At 41.9% G+C, this 7,326-nt stretch overlaps 1 pseudogene; it reads right to left on the bottom strand.

The window, feature by feature from the left end:
- Positions 1-3,348: 3,348 nt before the first annotated feature.
- LOC115447283 lies at positions 3,349-6,670 on the bottom strand (annotated as a pseudogene).
- Positions 6,671-7,326: the final 656 nt, after the last annotated feature.

Raw genomic sequence — 7,326 nt, 5'->3', positions numbered from 1 at the left:
TTGCAGCTTTGATCGAACAGACGCGCACGATGCGCGCCATTCTTACGTATATTTTTATAGAACTGCGCGTTATAACTCGTTGACGCAAGATGATAACATTGCAATATTCATCGGCATTATGATGCTCCTAATTCGGTATTGCGTAAAGTAAACAGTTCTGTCGACGTCGGTGCCCAGAAGCTATTGAAGGTTTAGGGACATACACTTCTATGGCTATAGTAGTCCCCGTAGTTAGTCGTGTGTGAACACTGTGCCGAAAGCCTTCCGTATAAAAATAATGTACTAATAATAATAATAATATCAGCCCTGTATTATATACTTGCCCACTGCTGAGCACGGGCCTCCTCTACTACTGAGAGGGATTAGGCCTTAGTCCACCACGCTGGCCTAGTGCGGATTGGTAGACTAATGTACTCCTTTATTAATACAATACGTCCACTAAATTGTAACTACAACCATCTGTAGTGTAGTGAACATTTAATTAAAAAAATGTTTGTTTGAAACTACTAAATCGAATTTGATTTTTTTTTTCACTCATAAGAAGCGACATTACTGCTGAGCGCTCTAGGCTCCTTTTTATCCTAGGGAAATATTTATCCTGAAAAAAAAAACACGAGCAGAACCGCTGGCAAAAGCTATTGTTAATAAAGTTTGTACAAATATATAAAAAATAGCTCAGCCGTTTCGGAATATCGTCGAGATGAATATATCTCGAGGATTTATGAGCACATAAACAATTGCAATGGTTATTAATAAATAAGATAAAGAAAATAATATGTTTCGTTTGTCGTTAATAATTTAAAACTGTTGTACCTACAGTAGTAAGTAGTAAGTCAGGAAACGGTAGCATGCTACCTGCCAGTGGCGAAGGGTAACGTTTTCCGAAAGGAAACCCGACATGATATAACCATATAACATATAGGTAATACTAATATGCATAAGTGCGGTTAGCAAATGATAATTACGTTTTAGATATCTTACAAAAGGGAATCGGGTTGTATGGACCCTTCGGCACTGTTATCTACGTTATATCACAATAATTATAATTATGTAGTCTACAGAACGTTTTAAATAGAGCATGATAAATGGGGAGGACAGGTTTATTTCTAAAGAATAAAATAAATAGTGTCCTACCTAGCTATATATAAACCAGCATTACCAACCAGTATATAATAATATAATTAGCGTCGTTGTCACAGCAATGAGTAGGGAAAGCTTTGTAGTAGACTCTACGAGATGCTTCGCCGTTCCCGGGCGCTACACACTGTGTAGTTTGATTCGTTCATTCATCTCTGCTGAGCTAAAAATATTAACGACACCTTCATTAAAATGGTTGTAGTTCTTAACAAGTACGTCGACGATTATACTAACGACATGACGTGGATACTGTATACTTATATGTCACAATATTCTTCCGAGTATTTCCTCCCCCCAGAAGTGCGGACGCATTATCTAAGTAATTATCAGTTGGTACGCACTTAAACGCATCTCGTCGTCTAGGCCCTGCTCCCCGCTCCCCGCTCTCCGCCCCGAGCACAGCTGCCTGCGCACTCGTGACACTTACAACTGAAACTGCGTAAATTACTCAACAGACAGCCTTTTCCAGGGTTACCTTGCATCTAATGAAGCCCGCATATTACAAGGCTTTTTTAATTCCAACCACCCAAATCACACCAGTTTGCAGCTTGTTTAATTTATGTTAGAGACTCCACATTTTATGTTATTTATTTCTTAAATAAAATGTTAATTGAAAATAAATACAACTATACATACATTATGGTTGAATAAAATCCCTAATATTCTTGTACCAGGCCCTTTCTGACAATTTTGCAACAAAACCAGCTGGTTTAACCGGTTTTCCAATTTAAAATCTGGCAACACTTACTTCACCAGAGATAAGCGATGAGTGCCGTATTTTAAATAATAACTACGCACCAGAGAGGATTGTGGTGGTCGGTAGGGGAGAAGAGCGGGAGTAGACGGGAAATGAGCGAGTCCACCGAGTGGCCAACAATCAGTCGGCGCCAACTTTAATGCACTCGGCCGGCTATAAGTTTCAAATATACGAGGGGATTAATTCAGAAAACTTCGGAGTGAGCGAAGTGCAGTTTATATAATTGGGCAATAAACGGTGTGGAGACCCGCGCCGCTGCTGGAGCGGCGGGTGTGACCGACTGCGAGCGGCGGACGAGGCTTGCTTGTACAACATTCACTATGATGAGGCATTGGGTCTATTTGACGGCTGGTTATAGACACACGTAAGTCTGCTGCACGAAACTTAAGAGTGGAGAGTGCCTGCCTATTTAATTTGAGCAATAACATGTATTGGCAAGATTGTCAGAATAAACACGATATTATATATTTTGTATGGGCATAATATAAACTATCTCCATTTTGCAACTTTGTGGTTCAATGCATTTTCGCAAACTTCGCGAGAAACGCACTACTTAACGTTCGTTCGGTACGTTCATACCCCAAAATAGCTGGTTGTTGGCACAACTCTACCAAATGTAAACATAAAACAGTTCTTACAGAATATCGCATATTGTTGCCGAGTTTGGAAATATCTTATTAAATATGAACAAACGCTTATTGGTTTAGGTAGCATTCTCGCTAAGATATTACAATTATAACTACAGCAATTTCTTCGTATGTTTAATACTGATTACTCTCTTAAATAAAATATATTTTCCTAACGTTTTATAATTTTCACACTTGGTATCATAAACAGACAGTAAAACGACATATAAATGAATATAATGGAATCCCGATTATATGAAAATAATATAAAAACATAATATGTGTCTACTCGAATGCACTGGAGCTGATTACTATCGGTTTTTCGAATCGTTTTTCTTGATTGATAATGTCCTCATTAGTTCCGCGCGCACTGGCATCAGCACACTTCGCGCTCGGGACGCGTACTGGAGTGCCAACAACGCTCCCCGCTCACCGCCGCCAGTCGCCACTTACACCCGCGCTGCAATTTGTCTTACATAAATCGATTTGGAAGTTTTAAAGTCGCTTGAACTCTGCTTCAGTTAAGTTTTCCATTTTTTTTTGTGAAGTGTAAAGTGGTAGTACAAGTCCCGTAAGTTGACGTCGTGTTACGAGTCACAATGCCCTGGTGCTGGCATCGTTTTCCACTGGAAACTAATTGTTTGACTCGTCCCCCTATTTTCTTTTACTTTTTTGAACGCCTGCACGTCAAATGCGACTAGATACAGATATTATGAGATCGAGTGAATCATATCATATCTATAGTTATACTATTATAATATGTATAAAATAAAGAGTTTGTTTGCACGCGTTAATCTCAGGAACTACTCGTTCAAATTAATAGATTCCTTTAGTGTTGTAAAGCCCATTTATCAAGGAAGTTTATAGGTTATATGGAATATCACATTTTTAATTACACAGCAAAACATTAATTAAAATGTAGCTAAAACGGGGAAAATTGATTCCTTTTGGAGCCTTTAATCGTTTACGTAACAAACATGTGTGATGGAATTGTTTTCGTACAAAGTTCTTAAAAATATAGTATAAAACAAAGTCCCCCGCCGCATATGTCTGTCTGAACGCGATAAAGTCAAAAACTACCCAATAGATTTCGATGAAATTTTATATGGAGATAGTTTGAAACCCTGAGAAGAATAATATAGACTACTTTGTATTCCAGAAAATTATATAGTGGGAATTTTATCCCGGAAAACTCTTTCACGCGGGTCACGACGCAAGGAAAACCTAGTTTGATAATAATGTGTTTCTTATGTACTTATATTATATAAATATGAGGACATATTGCGCTATTGCGAAGCAGACTCACATTTTTTTGCTTTTGTTTTTAATCTCCCACGTTGATAAAAAGTGCACGTTACGGATGTTTACAACAAACGGTTTAATAATACCTCCCGACCGGTCTCGTGTGAAGGTCGCGGCGCGGGCGGCGGCGGCGAGCGACGCTCAGCGCTGTCTCTCGCGGAATATCAGCGGCAGTCCGCCCTTGACGGCCTGCGTGAGGCCGGCGCCGGTGCTGGCCACCGGGCGGCGCACGGAGGCCGGCGCCGGCTGCACCGAGAACCGCGCCAGCACCGCCGCCAGCCCTGCCAGCGACTGCATCAGTCCCAGTCGCAAGCCTGTGCAACATCACCTTTAGTAAACTGCCCATCTATTGAATACGAGACTTATACAAAATACTGAGTAGGTGACGCCGCTACCCTAATTCTATCAGGAAGCAAACATTGATAGCGGTTTTTTAATTTTGTTTTGACATATTAACTGAGAATTAAAAATAAAATATCGGATATGTTTAGTTAAATAATAAACTTAGCGACCATAAACAGGAGCAGTGGGCTCCTGTTTATGGTTGAGAATGACACTGACCAATTATTGCTCGCTTGAAGGATATATAGAAACAAGCCTAAGGTAACTTTCGTACAAGAGAATTCCACAAAAATATGTTGGAAGGTATGTTTAATCAACGTGCACTAGGTACGCCATTTGACTAAGGCCCAAGTCCTCCTAGTAGTAGAGATGAACAATGTATAATACAGACATTATTATCAAAATCCTTGACTACTACTACTGACCGCTTGTCTTCTTAATAACGCAATATTGGCTACATTGATTGAACTTACCAACACATGCCCGAGGACCTTCGCCAAACGGCAGATACACAAACTTGTCATGTTCCGGGTTGAGGAACCGCTCTGGCCGGAACTCCAACGGCTCCGGAAAGTGACGGGGGTCGTGGTGCAACGAGTGCACCGGGATCAGCACGCTCACCCCGGCGTCGATGCTCAGCCCCAGCTCAGGAAATGTATACGGGTGCGCGCTCTGCCGCATCAAAGAAACCCAGCGGCGGGAACATACGCATTGCTTCCTTTAACGCACACTCTAGGTAAGTCATGTCTGAGCGTCGTAGCACAATTGATTATTGTGTTTGGCGAGAGCTTGGTCTATTTCTTGCTGAACCCGTGCTTGCTCGTCCGGGTGGTATGCAAGCTGGTGCAGCGCGTAGCTGGTCACTGTCGACGACGTGTCGAATCCGCCCACAAAGAAAGCGAAGACCTGTGCCACCATCAAGTCCTCGTCGAACTCCACGGCGACTACATCGGCTGTGCCGTCTGATCTTACTCTTTCCATCGACTCCCCAGTCATGATGCCCTTCTTCTTGCACTCCAGTAACAAATCTATAAAATCGTGTCGGCCCACAGGTTCATAGTTTCTCTGCTTCAGTATAGTATGAAGCATTTCTCTTATTTCGGCCTCTAGTTTAGGTAAATACTTGAAATTTTTGAAAGTCTCCGGAAACACTTCCTTTAACACTATTAGTACAGCTTCTCTGGGTCCTATTTTGAAAATATTATCACCTAATTTTCTAAAGGCGGAATCGTCGTCATTTAGTGCATCGACATCAAGCCCGAAGCCGCAGGCACCGATAAAATCGATGGTGTAGCGCGCCATGAGGTCGCGCGCGTCCTGAGGGTGGCCGAGGGAGTGCGCCAGCCGCGTCTGCAGCCGCTCGGCGCGCGCCACCACCAACGGGAACATAGCGCGCAACTTACCGCTTGTAAACGCCGGCGTCATGCGCTGCCGCAGCAAACGCCACAAGTTTCCGTCCGCAAAGAACAAATTCCGCAACAGCGGCTCTATCACCTGCTTGTTAGGGTTCAAGCCGCGGGGTGAAAACAAGCAAAATCTGTGGTCAGAACGCGTTTTATAATAGCCGGATCTTTAATGATGAGCTCAGGACGCGAAGCACGGTAGAAGCCGATAACTTTTGCGGAGGAGTACTTGTGATAAAGGTCGTCAGCGAGCTGTGTGACGGTGCGCCGGAACAGGTAAACGGGGGCGTTGTTGCCGAGGAAGGGCAGTGGCGTGTCATGCAACACCCGACGCACGCGCCAGTAGCCATGCCGCCGCGAGCCCAACGCGTACAGCGCCGCCACTACCGCCAATACCACCAACCATACCGCCGCCATCACTTTTTATTTTAGAGGGCACTTAAAACCAAAACGTAGACACCACAATATCTGAGCGCCTTCCAAATCTTACAGAAATGATTTAGGGAGCTGAGTCATATATGTAATTACTGAACCCCGGCGGCCGTCTCGCATGTGATGTCACTCGTCAGCGCTCTCACACTGCACGCTATAAAAGGTTTCGACACAATTTAATACATACGTCAATTATTTTGAGGTGTTGAATATATACAATACCACTATGATAATTATTGACGCCCGCGTCATAAGCACAATAAAAACAAAACACAATGTTTTTAAGTCTCACCACGCCGTTATTTATAGAAAAAAAATGTTATCATTTTTCAAAATCAATCGTAATATATTTATCTGTTATAAACACGACCAGGAACTTTTAATCTTATCGCGTTTATTTAACGAATGTAAAAACATAATAACAATGCAAGTGAGCAGTTATCTATTACGCGATAAAAGTGAGGAGTTGCGCAGGCGCACACCGCCGTGCGCCGCGCGCTCGATTGCACTGGCCCGCACGCAGAACGAGTACTACCTAGCGTCTGTTAAGCAGGACTGACTGCTGAGAAACAAACTCAGTCCGCGTGTAGTCGTATTGAAAAAATAACATAACTAATTATTACCCGCACTCACAAAACAACAAATTGCGTGGAGCTATCGTATCAGTCCATCACTACAAAACAAAGACTATGTCATATATTTTATATTGAAGTAAACGAATTAAGTTGAAAAACAACACGTGACCTACCCTGATTTAGTAGGATATTTGAAAGTAAAGAAGAAAAAATATCTTTATATGCAATAAATGCCGTTTTTTATGAAAAACATAAGTGTGAGAGGTATTAAATAAACATTTCTAATTTATAGAATGCTTTTTAGAAAATTGTGAGGTATCTAATTCAATAATCTTGTAAATTAGAAACAGAAATAATTGTACCAATGGGTATTTAAGTTCTAATATTGATAGATAGGGGTGTAGCCTCGTAGATACTACTGTCGCCTCTAGTATATAGAATTTCATGTCAGTAAATAATATAATGTATGTTACAGACTGAAGGCGAGGGACTGCGCGCCGCCATGGAACATGCTGAAGAACGCGCACCACCCCCACCCGCCCACGCTCTCAAACATGAACAGCAGCACTCACAGCCTGTAAGTTCAGCAATATCTTGCACTACAATGGTGCTACACTATATCAAGCGAACACCTAGACCAAATATAGTAGTACTTCATAATAGTTTTTTTTTGTTCTTTGTTCTATGAACTTTAAACGGTAAACCAATATAAAAAATATGTAGTACTTGAGGATATTCACAAATTAAGAATT

This window comes from Manduca sexta, unplaced genomic scaffold (assembly GCF_014839805.1).
Source record: "Manduca sexta isolate Smith_Timp_Sample1 unplaced genomic scaffold, JHU_Msex_v1.0 HiC_scaffold_3065, whole genome shotgun sequence".
Classification (NCBI taxonomy): Eukaryota; Metazoa; Arthropoda; class Insecta; order Lepidoptera; family Sphingidae; genus Manduca; species Manduca sexta.
Note: the sequence above shows the minus strand (reverse complement) of the source record. Positions and strands in the feature narration are given on the sequence as shown.